A 19458-nucleotide genomic window follows, 5' to 3' on the forward strand; every position below is an offset into this window, starting at 1 on the left:
TTCTGGACCTTGATTCTGCTAGTAATATGTCGCAATTAGTTAAACTCCACGTATGTCCTAGTGAACTAGATAATGCTAAAATCATCAGTGTGCTTTCTAAGTACGGCGAGGTGCAACATATTGAAGACGAATACTATGATGCAGGTCACATTTATAAAACTCGTACTGGCAGGAAGTTGATACGCATGAACATTAAGCATTCCATACCTTCCTATGTGACAATCGCAGGTTTACGATTGTGGGTCACATATAATGGTCAAATCAAGACATGCAGTTTCTGTGATAGTCCTCTACATTTTTTCCAAGATTGTGATAAGCGTCGCTCTAGTACCCTTCCCCTATCCTCTCGTCCCGTACTCCAATCTTCCCCTTTGTCACGCCCTGCTCCTGTTAATCTTCCTTCCGCAACACCCACACCAGAATTACTTAATTTCAACACCTTCCCACTTTTGACCTCGCCTCGTGACATTCCTGCTGTCAAATCGCCCGATCCTCCCGTGCACCTTCCTTGTGATTCCATGATGCATACAGCTCCGTCGACTTCTGATACTATGGATTCTGCTAACGGTACAGTGAATAATGAAGAGGCCCCTCCCATTAGTGATGACCATATTGTTGAGCCTCCACAGGAACCTGCTACAGGTTTATGTTCACTTTCTGACCAACGTGTTCTCAACAGTGATGACGTTCCTTCTGTGCACCGCCAATCTGATGTGACAACTCTCACCTCTCTGTCCCCTTCTGGTGCCCCACCTAGTGTCAACGCCCCACCTACTAGTGATAGTGTTTTGCCCAGTGATGTGGTTGTTTCTACTGCTAGTAACCTTAGTGCAAGTGAAAATGTGTTTTTGTCCCAAACCCGGCGCAAGAAAAAGAAAACTGAAAGTGGCGACAGTGATTTTTCTTTGAAGTTAATAAAGTCTCAAGATAGTTATATTGTAGAGTCCGCTCGTACCCGTTCAAAGTCTCGTCCTAGGAAAGGGATTGACAGTGCATCGGATCTTTCGTAATATCCCTTCTCTCTCTAATGTCCTCTTCTTTCTCCTTTCTACAATTTTTTTTTCTTTGGTGGATCCAAATGTATAGTTTTCGTATCGCCACTCTAAACTTAAACGGTTTAAGTTCCTTGGTTAAGCAACATGCTTTGAGTGATATCATCCGTAAAGCAGAGATAGATATCCTCTTCACACAGGAAGTGGCTTTGCCTGAATTTTCTAACCTCTTTAATCACTCCTGGTGCTCTAATTTTAATCCCCAAGGCTTAGGAACTGCAATTATATATAGAAGTGATATAGACTTTCTTGAACACCCTACTCCTCTAACTGATAGACTTACTGTGGGCCAACTACGGACTATACGGTTATGTAACAGTTATGCTCCTGCTGGGAACTCTCAAACTAGGGCACGGAACAATTTCTTCGAAACTGATCTCATGCAGGCGTTATATAATGGGTCCAACCCCTGTATCCTCGCTGGAGACTTCAATGCAGTACTTTCAGAGATAGATGCCCAGCCTCATTACCCCTTCTCACCTTCCCTACACAAAGTGATTGAAACATATGACCTCGTCGATGTGTGGCGTTTCTATTTTCCCAGCGTTCCGGGTCATACTTTTTGGACATCGCATTCATCCTCGAGACTTGATCAAATTTACGTCAGCCGCATCTTATTGCCTTACGTCAAGGACATCAAAATTGAACCTGTGATTTTTAGTGATCATTATTGTGTCGTTATGACTATCAATTTACCTGTAACAAAATTCCTTAAAAGTAATTCATTGTGGTATTTTAATACGTCGATCCTCGCTGAAGCGGACTATCAATCTGTCATCCGTGCTGAGTGGGCATCCTTAATGGAGGAGAAACGCAGCTATAAAGGTACTGTTATGAACTTTTGGGAGAAACGTGTAAAACCTGTGTTTCGTTTTGTTAGTAAACAATACAGTATTCATCGTCATCAGGCCTTCTGTGAACAGTATGCATATTATTCTAAGCTTTTACGGGACTATGTGAAGGCGCAGGCTCAAGGAGAATCTGTTCGGCCTCAAATTCATCAAATCAAGGCTTTTCTTCTCTCTATGCATCGCCGACGTATGTACGGCCATATTGTTCGTAGCAAGATTCCTTCGACTGATTCCACAGAATCTGTTAGTACTGTCCACGTACAGCGAGAACGTAGTAGAGGTAAACAACAGCTGATTTCGCATCTTACAGACCCCGATGGACATTTATATGAGGGACCTCACGTGACTGCATATCTTATAGAACATTTTAAACATCTCTATGCCACGCCTTCTTTGTTTGTCAGTGATGATACTCTTTTTGAACACATACCAGCTACTTTAACCGATGGTGACAGGGAGCGTCTTAGCCAGCCCTTCACGGTAGACGAGGTCATGACCTCCATTAAACTTGGTAAACGAGGCAAATCCACTGGTGTCGACTCCTTGCCCGTGGAATTCTATGTCACTTTTATTGACATCCTTGCTCCCTTTCTCACTGACCTTTTTAACGAGTATCGTGATAGTTGCATTTTAGGAACCTCCTTACGAACGGGTATCACTGTGTTGGTTCCCAAACATGCAAACGCCCATGACGTTGATGCCCTTCGACCTCTCAGCTTACTGTGTACGGACCTCAAAATTTTGACCCGTTGCCTCACTCTGCGAATGAAAACATACATTGAAGATCTCTTAAGCCCCTGTCAATATGGCCATGGACAGACTCGCCGTATGTATGAAGCGCTATCCAATCTTCGAGATTTTATAGCATATCATGAGTGTAGAACTGATCATACAGTGGCTATTCTTTCAACGGACTACTCTAAGGCTTTTGATAGAATTCAGCATCAATATTTGTTTAATGTGTTAACTCGCTTTGGTTTTGGTGACAAATTTATCTCTATGATTAAAGGTGTCTATTCTCAGAGAATCACTAAGATGAAGATTAATGGTGGCTTAAGTGTGGCGATTCCTTTTAATAACGGAATCCTTCAAGGCGATAGCATGTCCAGTATTTTATTTAGTTTATCTCTGGCTCCTTTGTTATTTTCTGTTCAATCTCTTTTACCAGGGGTCCCTGTATATAATACTAAAATTGTTGCACAAAGCTATGTCGACGACACACATTACTTCGTGAACAGCCCTGTAGAAATTCAACATATTCTGTATTTACTAACCAAGTATCAAAGAATATCTGGTGCAAAATTAAATGACAGTAAAACGAAAATTATGTGTTTAAATGACAATTGTACTCAAGAGTATGAGGTTTATTTTGCGGTTGTCGACTCTCTTAAAATACTAGGAATTGAATGGTTTCCTAATACCACACGTACCATTACTACTAACTTTGCCCACGTTGCTGCAAAAATTAAAAATATTCTTTATTTTCATAAACATCGTCATTTTAGTTTATTAGGCAGAATGTTGTTTCTTAAACAGACTGGGTATAGCGTACTCTGGCACCTCGCCCAGATTTATCCCCTCCCCCACAATATTGCCCGCTCCTTACATAGTTCTGCGTTGTTTTTCCTTTGGCACGGCAAATTATTACGTGTTTCTTCCACTCAGTTACGTTTGCTTCCCAAGGACGGTGGCATTGGCTTTCTAGATATAAACATTCAAGCCAAAGCTCTCTTGTTACATCGCAGCTGTCAGGTCGCGTGTTCTACTCACAGCACTGTCTCTGCAGCGGTGTTTGCAGCGTGTTTTGCCTGTATTGACCTTGAGGGACCTATCAATGCCTTCCCGTGGAGTTGGAAATATCCTCACCTGAAAGACGTCATAATAGACATGGCTTATGCACTTTTGACAAAATGTGAAATAGAATGCATGTCTGTTAAGGACTTGTATTGGTACTATTTAAACATTCATCCCGCAGTTACACCACATATAATAGTCAAGCAACCCTCTCATAACTGGTCTCGTATCTGGTGTAATGTTCATGTTAAATTTTTGAACTATACCCACAAATCTCTTTGGTATGTTATTGTTAATAACGCATATGAAACAAAAGAACGTTTGTATCACTTAAACATTGGTGCTGATAACTTGTGTAATGTTTGCCAACAACCTGACTCTCTTAGTCATAGATTCGAAACTTGCTCCTCAGTCACTAGTATTTGGCAGCAGTTGTGTGTACTTTTAAGCAAAATATGCCGTCTTCCTCCTTCCTCTTTTCGTGCCACTGCTTTAATACTTTACCCAGATTTTAATTACTACCCTGTTACAAAGAATAATACTGTTATTTGGTTTGTGGCACACACTATTGTCTATTTGTTAACCACCCCCGGACCTTATCACCCTGATCTTTACCTTGCTTTCCTAAAATCCGCTGCTACCAGCATTTCTATTGTTCGTAAGCGGAAATATTTTGCTAATTTTTTAACAGTCTTAACTTAATCGTCTGGTCTTTTGTATATACTATCAATATGTATTGGTGAGTTTTTTTTTAATGTTAAACCTTCCTGTGATCTTTATGTACTACTAAGCATGTAAATAAATAGTTTAAAAAAAAAAAAAGTAGTGTAGGGGAACGACATGAGCCTACTGTGCAAAAGACCTGCGTTCGAATCCCAACAAGTTTTTCTGTCACTTTTTCTTTCTTTGAAAGTTTATTTTTATAGCATAGGTGATTGAAAATAAGCTTGACTCTATCATATATGGCATTTCATTCCAACCGGACCCGCAACTAAAACTATTAAATCGAAAGGGGCACTTTCCCACGTATCTTATATATTATAAATATGTACGCTGCCGACGAGACAATTTTCAAGAGGGGCCTATTTGTGTGTGTGTATGAGCGTGTGTGTGCAGTGGCGTACGTAGGAATTTATTTCGGGAGGGGTCCAAACTCAATATCTGTGTATTTTATATTGAAATTCCTAAACTTGTCCCAAAAATTAGGCTACATTTACACAAAAGTTGGAATTTCGGGGGTGGTCCGGACCCCCAGGAACCACCCCCTGTGTACGTCTCTGTATGTGTGTGTATTTTCTTAAAATTAACATCTTATACTTTCCATTTGTGGTATTCACTCCAAATTTGGTATATGCAGGTATCTTAACGAGGGACATAAAAGGGGAGAGAGATATTTTGCAATCGTTTCCGGTTTGAAGTAGACACTGTTGTCGCGAGACAAAATGTATTGTTGTCTTGTATGGACACTACATCGTGAAAAGGATGCCCATTGTTTCTTTCAGACTCTTTTTGGGGAACACTGCCTCCTCAGAGCGCCCCTGGCGAGATCAAAATAATACGTATATAATACAATAACAAATAGAATGTTATCAGCAGTGCCCCCGGGGTAATACTCCCGCCCCCCCGAACATTGCTTCCGATAGAGACACTGGTGATGCTCCATTTCCAATGCTACATATGTTTGATTTTAAATACTTCAGTATCGTCTCGAAACTTTACACGAACATACTGCCTAGTTTCGAGACCATCTCAACAGTTAGCGTATAAATATATTCTTTCCGTCTATGTCTGTAATAACGAAAATATTTTGTTCACGCAATGCCAACAGAAATTATTTTGATAAAACAAAGCAACGTGATAAGAAAAAAAAACGCAAGATAAAACAAGGTCGGCGGGGATTCGAACCCAGACCTGCTACTCAGAAACCAGACACTTTACCGCGGAGTTAACTTACTACGTTGAATTCTGGTTGTTCTATTCTTCTCAATATACCACATAAGAGGCCAAATGAAGGCAATTCAAAAATATGGCAATTTTGAATTCAAGATGCCGACTTCTCCAATGATTTGTTTCTTCACTTAAACTGAACTACGTCCTTAATAACATAGCGAAACCTGGCTTACCTACCAAAAGCACATCTTACAATTTTCATGGTTACAAATTTTTGAGCCGCCATTTTGAATCGAAGATGACGGCTTTTCCAACATGTCGGAATTTTCCCCTCACATGCGCTGTACTCTACACACTTGAACGCAATTTCGTGATTCCACCATATCTACAAATTGTGTAGAATTAGACGCCCCCTTATAATATTCCTAGCACTTTCTTACACCGAACATGACTATTTTTTTCAAGTTTAAGGGCGGATTCGCAAACTACGCATCAGAATAAACATCACCTCGAAATGTCTACCTCCTAGATACAGCCATTACAAATTTCACATTTTTTCAATTTGCGCCGCGAAACGAAAACGAATTTTAATGCTCTTTTTTCTATCATAAACTATGTTCCTAGCTTCACTGCCTGACAAAATATGACGTTTCTATGGTGTGCGGAACTACTCTAAAAACCAGCATTTCAAAACAACGAAACATTTCGACACTTCATTTACATGGAAAATGTCGCCTTTTTCGTGATATCGGAATTTTCCCATTACTCACATCCCATGACGAACAAGAATGCAAAATTTGGTGTTTGTATGTTTTGTGGAAGTACGCAAACAATTAAGTGTGTTTCCGATTATAGAGGTATATAATTCCACAGACGCGGGCCCGCTACGTACCAGTACTATGTGAGCAGTAGGTAGGAAGTCCAGAATCTAAGGAATTGAGTAGTGTAGGGGAACGACATGAGCCTACTGTGCAAAAGACCTGCGTTCGAATCCCAACAAGTTTTTCTGTCACTTTTTCTTTCTTTGAAAGTTTATTTTTATAGCATAGGTGATTGAAAATAAGCTTGACTCTATCATATATGGCATTTCATTCCAACCGGACCCGCAACTAAAACTATTAAATGGAAAGGGGCATTTTCCCACGTATCTTATATATTATAAATATGTACGCTGCCGACGAGACAATTTTCAAGAGGGGCCCATTTCTGTGTGTGTATGAGCGTGTGTGTGCAGTGGCGTACGTAGGAATTTGTTTTGGGAGGGGTCCAAACTCAATATCTGTGTATTTTATATTGAAATTCCTAAACTTGTCCCAAAAATTAGGCTACATTTACACAAAAGTTGGAATTTCGGGGGTGGTCCGGACCCCCAGGAACCACCCCCTGTGTACGTCTCTGTATGTGTGTGTATTTTCTTAAAATTAATATCTTATACTTTTCATTTGTGGTATTCACTCCAAATTTGGTATACGCAGGTATCTTAACGAGGGACATAAAAGGGGAGAGAGATATTTTGCAATCGTTTCCGGTTTGAAGTAGACACTGTTGTCGCGAGACAAAATGTATTGTTGTCTTGTATGGACACTACATCGTGAAAAGGATGCCCATTGTTTCTTTCAGACTCTTTTTGGGGAACACTGCCTCCTCAGAGCGCCCCTGGCGAGATCAAAATAATACGTATATAATACAATAACAAATAGAATGTTATCAGCAGTGCCCCCGGGGTAATACTCCCGCCCCCCCGAACATTGCTTCCGATAGAGACACTGGTGATGCTCCATTTCCAATGCTACATATGTTTGATTTTAAATACTTCAGTATCGTCTCGAAACTTTACACGAACATACTGCCTAGTTTCGAGACCATCTCAACAGTTAGCGTATAAATATATTCTTTCCGTCTATGTCTGTAATAACGAAAATATTTTGTTCACGCAATGCCAACAGAAATTATTTTGATGAAACAAAGCAACGTGATAAGAAAAAAAACGCAAGATAAAACAAGGTCGGCGGGGATTCGAACCCAGACCTGCTACTCAGAAACCAGACACTTTACCGCGGAGTTAACTTACTACGTTGAATTCTGGTTGTTCTATTCTTCTCAATATACCACATAAGAGGCCAAATGAAGGCAATTCAAAAATATGGCAATTTTGAATTCAAGATGCCGACTTCTCCAATGATTTGTTTCTTCACTTAAACTGAACTACGTCCTTAATAACATAGCGAAACCTGGCTTACCTACCAAAAGCACATCTTACAATTTTCATGGTTACAAATTTTTGAGCCGCCATTTTGAATCGAAGATGACGGCTTTTCCAACATGTCGGAATTTTCCCCTCACATGCGCTGTACTCTACACACTTGAACGCAATTTCGTGATTCCACCATATCTACAAATTGTGTAGAATTAGACGCTCCCTTATAATATTCCTAGCACTTTCTTACACCGAACATGACTATTTTTTTCAAGTTTAAGGGCGGATTCGCAAACTACGCATCAGAATAAACATCACCTCGAAATTTCTACCTCCTAGATACAGCCATTACAAATTTCACATTTTTTCAATTTGCGCCGCGAAACGAAAACGAATTTTAATGTTCTTTTTTCTATCATAAACTATGTTCCTAGCTTCACTGCCTGACAAAATATGACGTTTCTATGGTGTGCGGAACTACTCTAAAAACCAGCATTTCAAAACAACGAAACATTTCGACACTTCATTTACATGGAAAATGTCGCCTTTTTCGTGATATCGGAATTTTCCCATTACTCACATCCCATGACGAACAAGTATGCAAAATTTGGTGTTTGTATGTTTTGTGGAAGTACGCAAACAATTAAGTGTGTTTCCGATTATAGAGGTATATAATTCCACAGACGCGGGCCCGCTACGTACCAGTACTATGTGAGCAGTAGGTAGGAAGTCCAGAATCTAAGGAATTGAGTAGTGTGTTCAGTTGGTTCGGTCTGTGCAGTCGCGGTGTGCACATCGCTCGTCTGCTGTGTGCTTGTAAGCTGTGTGCAGTTGCGAACGCTTCGTTTTTGTTCCTCGTGTTTTGCACATTTGTGTGTGGTATTGGACTGTGAACGTCTTTATTACGACCCAGTGCTATTCTTTTGGTCTTTTGATAACGGTTTTGCGACATGGTTAGTTTACGAGTGAATACTATACGAATTAATTTTCGTCCTGTCAGTAATCGTCCCACGTCGATTAAACTCCATGAGTGGATTGCTTCAACCTTCAAATTATCCCCGGACCAGGTTATCTCAATAGAAATGGACTTCAACAGGAAAATATTGTATATTAAACTCTTAAACCAGATTACTTATGAGCAAATACTACGTGATTCACAAGGTAAAGTTGTGTACAAAGATGATGACAGTGAATTTGTTCTGGACCTTGATTCTGCTAGTAATATGTCGCAATTAGTTAAACTCCACGTATGTCCTAGTGAACTAGATAATGCTAAAATCATCAGTGTGCTTTCTAAGTACGGCGAGGTGCAACATATTGAAGACGAATACTATGATGCAGGTCACATTTATAAAACTCGTACTGGCAGGAAGTTGATACGCATGAACATTAAGCATTCCATACCTTCCTATGTGACAATCGCAGGTTTACGATTGTGGGTCACATATAATGGTCAAATCAAGACATGCAGTTTCTGTGATAGTCCTCTACATTTTTTCCAAGATTGTGATAAGCGTCGCTCTAGTACCCTTCCCCTATCCTCTCGTCCCGTACTCCAATCTTCCCCTTTGTCACGCCCTGCTCCTGTTAATCTTCCTTCCGCAACACCCACACCAGAATTACTTAATTTCAACACCTTCCCACTTTTGACCTCGCCTCGTGACATTCCTGCTGTCAAATCGCCCGATCCTCCCGTGCACCTTCCTTGTGATTCCATGATGCATACAGCTCCGTCGACTTCTGATACTATGGATTCTGCTAACGGCACAGTGAATAATGAAGAGGCCCCTCCCATTAGTGATGACCATATTGTTGAGCCTCCACAGGAACCTGCTACAGGTTTATGTTCACTTTCTGACCAACGTGTTCTCAACAGTGATGACGTTCCTTCTGTGCACCGCCAATCTGATGTGACAACTCTCACCTCTCTGTCCCCTTCTGGTGCCCCACCTAGTGTCAACGCCCCACCTACTAGTGATAGTGTTTTGCCCAGTGATGTGGTTGTTTCTACTGCTAGTAACCTTAGTGCAAGTGAAAATGTGTTTTTGTCCCAAACCCGGCGCAAGAAAAAGAAAACTGAAAGTGGCGACAGTGATTTTTCTTTGAAGTTAATAAAGTCTCAAGATAGTTATATTGTAGAGTCCGCTCGTACCCGTTCAAAGTCTCGTCCTAGGAAAGGGATTGACAGTGCATCGGATCTTTCGTAATATCCCTTCTCTCTCTAATGTCCTCTTCTTTCTCCTTTCTACAATTTTTTTTTCTTTGGTGGATCCAAATGTATAGTTTTCGTATCGCCACTCTAAACTTAAACGGTTTAAGTTCCTTGGTTAAGCAACATGCTTTGAGTGATATCATCCGTAAAGCAGAGATAGATATCCTCTTCACACAGGAAGTGGCTTTGCCTGAATTTTCTAACCTCTTTAATCACTCCTGGTGCTCTAATTTTAATCCCCAAGGCTTAGGAACTGCAATTATATATAGAAGTGATATAGACTTTCTTGAACACCCTACTCCTCTAACTGATAGACTTACTGTGGGCCAACTACGGACTATACGGTTATGTAACAGTTATGCTCCTGCTGGGAACTCTCAAACTAGGGCACGGAACAATTTCTTCGAAACTGATCTCATGCAGGCGTTATATAATGGGTCCAACCCCTGTATCCTCGCTGGAGACTTCAATGCAGTACTTTCAGAGATAGATGCCCAGCCTCATTACCCCTTCTCACCTTCCCTACACAAAGTGATTGAAACATATGACCTCGTCGATGTGTGGCGTTTCTATTTTCCCAGCGTTCCGGGTCATACTTTTTGGACATCGCATTCATCCTCGAGACTTGATCAAATTTACGTCAGCCGCATCTTATTGCCTTACGTCAAGGACATCAAAATTGAACCTGTGATTTTTAGTGATCATTATTGTGTCGTTATGACTATCAATTTACCTGTAACAAAATTCCTTAAAAGTAATTCATTGTGGTATTTTAATACGTCGATCCTCGCTGAAGCGGACTATCAATCTGTCATCCGTGCTGAGTGGGCATCCTTAATGGAGGAGAAACGCAGCTATAAAGGTACTGTTATGAACTTTTGGGAGAAACGTGTAAAACCTGTGTTTCGTTTTGTTAGTAAACAATACAGTATTCATCGTCATCAGGCCTTCTGTGAACAGTATGCATATTATTCTAAGCTTTTACGGGACTATGTGAAGGCGCAGGCTCAAGGAGAATCTGTTCGGCCTCAAATTCATCAAATCAAGGCTTTTCTTCTCTCTATGCATCGCCGACGTATGTACGGCCATATTGTTCGTAGCAAGATTCCTTCGACTGATTCCACAGAATCTGTTAGTACTGTCCACGTACAGCGAGAACGTAGTAGAGGTAAACAACAGCTGATTTCGCATCTTACAGACCCCGATGGACATTTATATGAGGGACCTCACGTGACTGCATATCTTATAGAACATTTTAAACATCTCTATGCCACGCCTTCTTTGTTTGTCAGTGATGATACTCTTTTTGAACACATACCAGCTACTTTAACCGATGGTGACAGGGAGCGTCTTAGCCAGCCCTTCACGGTAGACGAGGTCATGACCTCCATTAAACTTGGTAAACGAGGCAAATCCACTGGTGTCGACTCCTTGCCCGTGGAATTCTATGTCACTTTTATTGACATCCTTGCTCCCTTTCTCACTGACCTTTTTAACGAGTATCGTGATAGTTGCATTTTAGGAACCTCCTTACGAACGGGTATCACTGTGTTGGTTCCCAAACATGCAAACGCCCATGACGTTGATGCCCTTCGACCTCTCAGCTTACTGTGTACGGACCTCAAAATTTTGACCCGTTGCCTCACTCTGCGAATGAAAACATACATTGAAGATCTCTTAAGCCCCTGTCAATATGGCCATGGACAGACTCGCCGTATGTATGAAGCGCTATCCAATCTTCGAGATTTTATAGCATATCATGAGTGTAGAACTGATCATACAGTGGCTATTCTTTCAACGGACTACTCTAAGGCTTTTGATAGAATTCAGCATCAATATTTGTTTAATGTGTTAACTCGCTTTGGTTTTGGTGACAAATTTATCTCTATGATTAAAGGTGTCTATTCTCAGAGAATCACTAAGATGAAGATTAATGGTGGCTTAAGTGTGGCGATTCCTTTTAATAACGGAATCCTTCAAGGCGATAGCATGTCCAGTATTTTATTTAGTTTATCTCTGGCTCCTTTGTTATTTTCTGTTCAATCTCTTTTACCAGGGGTCCCTGTATATAATACTAAAATTGTTGCACAAAGCTATGTCGACGACACACATTACTTCGTGAACAGCCCTGTAGAAATTCAACATATTCTGTATTTACTAACCAAGTATCAAAGAATATCTGGTGCAAAATTAAATGACAGTAAAACGAAAATTATGTGTTTAAATGACAATTGTACTCAAGAGTATGAGGTTTATTTTGCGGTTGTCGACTCTCTTAAAATACTAGGAATTGAATGGTTTCCTAATACCACACGTACCATTACTACTAACTTTGCCCACGTTGCTGCAAAAATTAAAAATATTCTTTATTTTCATAAACATCGTCATTTTAGTTTATTAGGCAGAATGTTGTTTCTTAAACAGACTGGGTATAGCGTACTCTGGCACCTCGCCCAGATTTATCCCCTCCCCCACAATATTGCCCGCTCCTTACATAGTTCTGCGTTGTTTTTCCTTTGGCACGGCAAATTATTACGTGTTTCTTCCACTCAGTTACGTTTGCTTCCCAAGGACGGTGGCATTGGCTTTCTAGATATAAACATTCAAGCCAAAGCTCTCTTGTTACATCGCAGCTGTCAGGTCGCGTGTTCTACTCACAGCACTGTCTCTGCAGCGGTGTTTGCAGCGTGTTTTGCCTGTATTGACCTTGAGGGACCTATCAATGCATTCCCGTGGAGTTGGAAATATCCTCACCTGAAAGACGTCATAATAGACATGGCTTATGCACTTTTGACAAAATGTGAAATAGAATGCATGTCTGTTAAGGACTTGTATTGGTACTATTTAAACATTCATCCCGCAGTTACACCACATATAATAGTCAAGCAACCCTCTCATAACTGGTCTCGTATCTGGTGTAATGTTCATGCTAAATTTCTGAACTATACCCACAAATCTCTTTGGTATGTTATTGTTAATAACGCATATGAAACAAAAGAACGTTTGTATCACTTAAACATTGGTGCTGATAACTTGTGTAATGTTTGCCAACAACCTGACTCTCTTAGTCATAGATTCGAAACTTGCTCCTCAGTCACTAGTATTTGGCAGCAGTTGTGTGTACTTTTAAGCAAAATATGCCGTCTTCCTCCTTCCTCTTTTCGTGCCACTGCTTTAATACTTTACCCAGATTTTAATTACTACCCTGTTACAAAGAATAATACTGTTATTTGGTTTGTGGCACACACTATTGTCTATTTGTTAACCACCCCCGGACCTTATCACCCTGATCTTTACCTTGCTTTCCTAAAATCCGCTGCTACCAGCATTTCTATTGTTCGTAAGCGGAAATATTTTGCTAATTTTTTAACAGTCTTAACTTAATCGTCTGGTCTTTTGTATATACTATCAATATGTATTGGTGAGTTTTTTTTTTAATGTTAAACCTTCCTGTGATCTTTATGTACTACTAAGCATGTAAATAAATAGTTTAAAAAAAAGTAGTGTAGGGGAACGACATGAGCCTACTAGGCGGGAGACCTGCGTTCCAATCGCAACAAGTTTTTCTGTCACTTTTTCTTTCTTTGAAAGTTTATTTTTATAGCATAGGTGATTGAAAATAAGCTTGACTCTATCATATATGGCATTTCATTCCAACCGGACCCGCAACTAAAACTATTAAATGGAAAGGGGCATTTTCCCACGTATCTTATATATTATAAATATGTACGCTGCCGACGAGACAATTTTCAAGAGGGGCCCATTTCTGTGTGTGTATGAGCGTGTGTGTGCAGTGGCGTACGTAGGATTTTGTTTCGGGAGGGGTCCAAACTCAATATCTGTGTATTTTATATTGAAATTCCTAAACTTGTCCCAAAAATTAGGCTACATTTACACAAAAGTTGGAATTTCGGGGGTGGTCCGGACCCCCAGGAACCACCCCCTGTGTACGTCTCTGTATGTGTGTGTATTTTCTTAAAATTAATATCTTATACTTTCCATTTGTGGTATTCACTCCAAATTTGGTATACGCAGGTATCTTAACGAGGGACATAAAAGGGGAGAGAGATATTTTGCAATCGTTTCCGGTTTGAAGTAGACACTGTTGTCGCGAGACAAAATGTATTGTTGTCTTGTATGGACACTACATCGTGAAAAGGATGCCCATTGTTTCTTTCAGACTCTTTTTGGGGAACACTGCCTCCTCAGAGCGCCCCTGGCGAGATCAAAATAATACGTATATAATACAATAACAAATAGAATGTTATCAGCAGTGCCCCCGGGGTAATACTCCCGCCCCCCCGAACATTGCTTCCGATAGAGACACTGGTGATGCTCCATTTCCAATGCTACATATGTTTGATTTTAAATACTTCAGTATCGTCTCGAAACTTTACACGAACATACTGCCTAGTTTCGAGACCATCTCAACAGTTAGCGTATAAATATATTCTTTCCGTCTATGTCTGTAATAACGAAAATATTTTGTTCACGCAATGCCAACAGAAATTATTTTGATGAAACAAAGCAACGTGATAAGAAAAAAAAACGCAAGATAAAACAAGGTCGGCGGGGATTCGAACCCAGACCTGCTACTCAGAAACCAGACACTTTACCGCGGAGTTAACTTACTACGTTGAATTCTGGTTGTTCTATTCTTCTCAATATACCACATAAGAGGCCAAATGAAGGCAATTCAAAAATATGGCAATTTTGAATTCAAGATGCCGACTTCTCCAATGATTTGTTTCTTCACTTAAACTGAACTACGTCCTTAATAACATAGCGAAACCTGGCTTACCTACCAAAAGCACATCTTACAATTTTCATGGTTACAAATTTTTGAGCCGCCATTTTGAATCGAAGATGACGGCTTTTCCAACATGTCGGAATTTTCCCCTCACATGCGCTGTACTCTACACACTTGAACGCAATTTCGTGATTCCACCATATCTACAAATTGTGTAGAATTAGACGCCCCCTTATAATATTCCTAGCACTTTCTTACACCGAACATGACTATTTTTTTCAAGTTTAAGGGCGGATTCGCAAACTACGCATCAGAATAAACATCACCTCGAAATTTCTACCTCCTAGATACAGCCATTACAAATTTCACATTTTTTCAATTTGCGCCGCGAAACGAAAACGAATTTTAATGCTCTTTTTTCTATCATAAACTAAGTTCCTAGCTTCACTGCCTGACAAAATATGACGTTTCTATGGTGTGCGGAACTACTCTAAAAACCAGCATTTCAAAACAACGAAACATTTCGACACTTCATTTACATGGAAAATGTCGCCTTTTTCGTGATATCGGAATTTTCCCATTACTCACATCCCATGACGAACAAGTATGCAAAATTTGGTGTTTGTATGTTTTGTGGAAGTACGCAAACAATTAAGTGTGTTTCCGATTATAGAGGTATATAATTCCACAGACGCGGGCCCGCTACGTACCAGTACTATGTGAGCAGTAGGTAGGAAGTCCAGAATCTAAGGAATTGAGTAGTGTAGGGGAACGACATGAGCCTACTGTGCAAAAGACCTGCGTTCCAATCGCAAAAAGTTTTTCTGTCACTTTTTCTTTCTTTGAAAGTTTATTTTTATAGCATAGGTGATTGAAAATAAGCTTGACTCTATCATATATGGCATTTCATTCCAACCGGACCCGCAACTAAAACTATTAAATGGAAAGGGGCATTTTCCCACGTATCTTATATATTATAAATATGTACGCTGCCGACGAGACAATTTTCAAGAGGGGCCCATTTCTGTGTGTGTATGAGCGTGTGTGTGCAGTGGCGTACGTAGGAATTTGTTTCGGGAGAGGTCCAAACTCAATATCTGTGTATTTTATATTGAAATTCCTAAACTTGTCCCAAAAATTAGGCTACATTTACACAAAAGTTGGAATTTCGGGGGTGGTCCGGACCCCCAGGAACCACCCCCTGTGTACGTCTCTGTATGTGTGTGTATTTTCTTAAAATTAATATCTTATACTTTCCATTTGTGGTATTCACTCCAAATTTGGTATACGCAGGTATCTTAACGAGGGACATAAAAGGGGAGAGAGATATTTTGCAATCGTTTCCGGTTTGAAGTAGACACTGTTGTCGCGAGACAAAATGTATTGTTGTCTTGTATGGACACTACATCGTGAAAAGGATGCCCATTGTTTCTTTCAGACTCTTTTTGGGGAACACTGCCTCCTCAGAGCGCCCCTGGCGAGATCAAAATAATACGTATATAATACAATAACAAATAGAATGTTATCAGCAGTGCCCCCGGGGTAATACTCCCGCCCCCCCGAACATTGCTTCCGATAGAGACACTGGTGATGCTCCATTTCCAATGCTACATATGTTTGATTTTAAATACTTCAGTATCGTCTCGAAACTTTACACGAACATACTGCCTAGTTTCGAGACCATCTCAACAGTTAGCGTATAAATATATTCTTTCCGTCTATGTCTGTAATAACGAAAATATTTTGTTCACGCAATGCCAACAGAAATTATTTTGATGAAACAAAGCAACGTGATAAGAAAAAAAAACGCAAGATAAAACAAGGTCGGCGGGGATTCGAACCCAGACCTGCTACTCAGAAACCAGACACTTTACCGCGGAGTTAACTTACTACGTTGAATTCTGGTTGTTCTATTCTTCTCAATATACCACATAAGAGGCCAAATGAAGGCAATTCAAAAATATGGCAATTTTGAATTCAAGATGCCGACTTCTCCAATGATTTGTTTCTTCACTTAAACTGAACTACGTCCTTAATAACATAGCGAAACCTGGCTTACCTACCAAAAGCACATCTTACAATTTTCATGGTTACAAATTTTTGAGCCGCCATTTTGAATCGAAGATGACGGCTTTTCCAACATGTCGGAATTTTCCCCTCACATGCGCTGTACTCTACACACTTGAACGCAATTTCGTGATTCCACCATATCTACAAATTGTGTAGAATTAGACGCCCCCTTATAATATTCCTAGCACTTTCTTACACCGAACATGACTATTTTTTTCAAGTTTAAGGGCGGATTCGCAAACTACGCATCAGAATAAACATCACCTCGAAATTTCTACCTCCTAGATACAGCCATTACAAATTTCACATTTTTTCAATTTGCGCCGCGAAACGAAAACGAATTTTAATGCTCTTTTTTCTATCATAAACTATGTTCCTAGCTTCACTGCCTGACAAAATATGACGTTTCTATGGTGTGCGGAACTACTCTAAAAACCAGCATTTCAAAACAACGAAACATTTCGACACTTCATTTACATGGAAAATGTCGCCTTTTTCGTGATATCGGAATTTTCCCATTACTCACATCCCATGACGAACAAGTATGCAAAATTTGGTGTTTGTATGTTTTGTGGAAGTACGCAAACAATTAAGTGTGTTTCCGATTATAGAGGTATATAATTCCACAGACGCGGGCCCGCTACGTACCAGTACTATGTGAGCAGTAGGTAGGAAGTCCAGAATCTAAGGAATTGAGTAGTGTAGGGGAACGACATGAGCCTACTGTGCAAAAGACCTGCGTTCGAATCCCAACAAGTTTTTCTGTCACTTTTTCTTTCTTTGAAAGTTTATTTTTATAGCATAGGTGATTGAAAATAAGCTTGACTCTATCATATATGGCATTTCATTCCAACCGGACCCGCAACTAAAACTATTAAATCGAAAGGGGCACTTTCCCACGTATCTTATATATTATAAATATGTACGCTGCCGACGAGACAATTTTCAAGAGGGGCCTATTTGTGTGTGTGTATGAGCGTGTGTGTGCAGTGGCGTACGTAGGAATTTATTTCGGGAGGGGTCCAAACTCAATATCTGTGTATTTTATATTGAAATTCCTAAACTTGTCCCAAAAATTAGGCTACATTTACACAAAAGTTGGAATTTCGGGGGTGGTCCGGACCCCCAGGAACCACCCCCTGTGTACGTCTCTGTATGTGTGTGTATTTTCTTAAAATTAACATCTTATACTTTCCATTTGTGGTATTCACTCCAAATTTGGTATATGCAGGTATCTTAACGAGGGACATAAAAGGGGAGAGAGATATTTTGCAATCGTTTCCGGTTTGAAGTAGACACTGTTGTCGCGAGACAAAATGTATTGTTGTCTTGTATGGACACTACATCGTGAAAAGGATGCCCATTGTTTCTTTCAGACTCTTTTTGGGGAACACTGCCTCCTCAGAGCGCCCCTGGCGAGATCAAAATAATACGTATATAATACAATAACAAATAGAATGTTATCAGCAGTGCCCCCGGGGTAATACTCCCGCCCCCCCGAACATTGCTTCCGATAGAGACACTGGTGATGCTCCATTTCCAATGCTACATATGTTTGATTTTAAATACTTCAGTATCGTCTCGAAACTTTACACGAACATACTGCCTAGTTTCGAGACCATCTCAACAGTTAGCGTATAAATATATTCTTTCCGTCTATGTCTGTAATAACGAAAATATTTTGTTCACGCAATGCCAACAGAAATTATTTTGATAAAACAAAGCAACGTGATAAGAAAAAAAAACGCAAGATAAAACAAGGTCGGCGGGGATTCGAACCCAGACCTGCTACTCAGAAACCAGACACTTTACCGCGGAGTTAACTTACTACGTTGAATTCTGGTTGTTCTATTCTTCTCAATATACCACATAAGAGGCCAAATGAAGGCAATTCAAAAATATGGCAATTTTGAATTCAAGATGCCGACTTCTCCAATGATTTGTTTCTTCACTTAAACTGAACTACGTCCTTAATAACATAGCGAAACCTGGCTTACCTACCAAAAGCACATCTTACAATTTTCATGGTTACAAATTTTTGAGCCGCCATTTTGAATCGAAGATGACGGCTTTTCCAACATGTCGGAATTTTCCCCTCACATGCGCTGTACTCTACACACTTGAACGCAATTTCGTGATTCCACCATATCTACAAATTGTGTAGAATTAGACGCCCCCTTATAATATTCCTAGCACTTTCTTACACCGAACATGACTATTTTTTTCAAGTTTAAGGGCGGATTCGCAAACTACGCATCAGAATAAACATCACCTCGAAATTTCTACCTCCTAGATACAGCCATTACAAATTTCACATTTTTTCAATTTGCGCCGCGAAACGAAAACGAATTTTAATGCTCTTTTTTCTATCATAAACTATGTTCCTAGCTTCACTGCCTGACAAAATATGACGTTTCTATGGTGTGCGGAACTACTCTAAAAACCAGCATTTCAAAACAACGAAACATTTCGACACTTCATTTACATGGAAAATGTCGCCTTTTTCGTGATATCGGAATTTTCCCATTACTCACATCCCATGACGAACAAGTATGCAAAATTTGGTGTTTGTATGTTTTGTGGAAGTACGCAAACAATTAAGTGTGTTTCCGATTATAGAGGTATATAATTAAGTTTTATGA

This window comes from Thermobia domestica, chromosome 8, assembly GCF_964235325.1.
Source record: "Thermobia domestica chromosome 8, izTheDome1.hap1.1, whole genome shotgun sequence".
NCBI classification, from domain to species: Eukaryota; Metazoa; Arthropoda; class Insecta; order Zygentoma; family Lepismatidae; genus Thermobia; species Thermobia domestica.